A 1,796-nucleotide genomic window follows, 5' to 3' on the forward strand; every position below is an offset into this window, starting at 1 on the left:
GTCTGTGCGTAGTGGTTCTTGAAGCACTGACTCCAGCTGCAGTCCACTCTTTGTGAATCTCCCCCACATTTTTGAATCGGTTTTGTTTCACAATCCTCTCCAGGGTGCGGTTATCCCTTTTGCTTGTACACTTTTTTCTACCACATCTTTTCCTTCCCTTCGCCTCTCTATTAATGTGCTTGGACACAGAGCTCTGTGAACAGCCAGCCTCTTCTGCAATGACCTTTTGTGTCTTGCCCTCCTTGTGCAAGGTGTCAATGGTGGTCTTTTGGACAACTGTCAGGTCAGCAGTCTTCCCCATGATTGTGTAGCCTACAGAACTAGACTGAGACACCATTTAAAGGCCTTTGCAGGTGTTTTGAGTCAAATAGCTGATTAGAGTGTGGCACCAGGTGTCTTCAATATTGAACCTTTTCACAATATTCTAATTTTCTGAGATACCGAATTTGGGGTTTTCATTGGTTGTCAGTTATAATCATCAAAATTAAAAGAAATAAACATTTGAAATATATCAGTCTGTGTGTAATGAATGGGTATAATATACAAGTTTCACTTTTTGAATGGAATTAATGAAATAAATCAACTTTTTGATGATATTCTAATTTTATGACCAGCACCTGTATATTTTCATGTGGGGACCACACCCATCACCCTCACATGCCAATAACTTACTGACATTCCTTGTAAAATTTTCTAGATCCTTGGAAAGGTCTATTTTACAATGTTGCCACTTAATACCAGAAAGCCTATTAATTCACACCTGGAACATACCTACCTGACTGTCAGCAACTGAGCCAGTGAGATAGCCTAACTTAAATAGATGCTACATCAGAAGTGACAGTTCCCCTCTGTATCACTTCAGACTGTTATCATTATAGCTTGCTCAATTGTTGGCATTACTGGGGAGGAAATGTTGGCTAACAAGCCGAGAATGTCCCCAGCATTGCTAGAGGCTAATATTACAGGGTGAAGAGCGCACATTAAGCTTCTGATGTGTTGCAGCTGAGTGTTTGAATGCAAATAGTAGTCCTATGAGATGAGTTTCTCATAGATGACCCATGAGGCACAAAAGGTTCCCAGTTCCCAGGTTCCCATGATAGATTGACAACCTGTCCATGGTATACCCTGCCTCTCGCCCAATGTCAGCTGGGATTAGCTCCAGCACCACCATGATTCTATTCAGGAATAAGTGGTATAGATGGAAAAATGGATCCAGTTTCTGTCACTGTGTGTGAGATCAAGGGTGACCGAGTTGGATACAGTTTTGTTGAATTGTGTGGTAATGTTATTAATTTTGGAAGGTGACTGCTGAGTGTCTTATTAGCCAGTATGGGCTGTGTGCTTATAGGAGTGCAGGACACAGTTTATGGACACATGCATATGCTTCATAATTATACTTCATGTTGTGGAAACTCTTTTTCTGTCTGCTTATGAAAATATGATCATTGTAGTGTTGTAAATGATTTACAGCAAAATATACTGCTTGTAAATGCTAAATAGGGATGTTAAGCGTTACTGACAGGTCACTAGGGCAAAGTTATATTACCCTGCTGACATCTGAGTTAATTTCCTCAAACTCCACTGTATAATATACAGTATATCGTCATTTCCTGAAACGAATGAACGCACATATCATACAGATATTTAGTAAACCTGTGAGCTTCTCCGGTTTGTGCAACTTCCTCCAGATAGTTTTCAGACCAGAGGGGCGGAGGATGATGAAGACCCAGGGGTTGACGATAGAGTGAAATGACAGTAAACGGAGAGCACGGAGGTCAGCTAAATGATGCTCCTCA

The sequence above is a fragment of the Monopterus albus genome, unplaced genomic scaffold, assembly GCF_001952655.1.
Source record: "Monopterus albus unplaced genomic scaffold, M_albus_1.0 scaffold211.1, whole genome shotgun sequence".
In the NCBI taxonomy this organism is placed as follows: domain Eukaryota; kingdom Metazoa; phylum Chordata; class Actinopteri; order Synbranchiformes; family Synbranchidae; genus Monopterus; species Monopterus albus.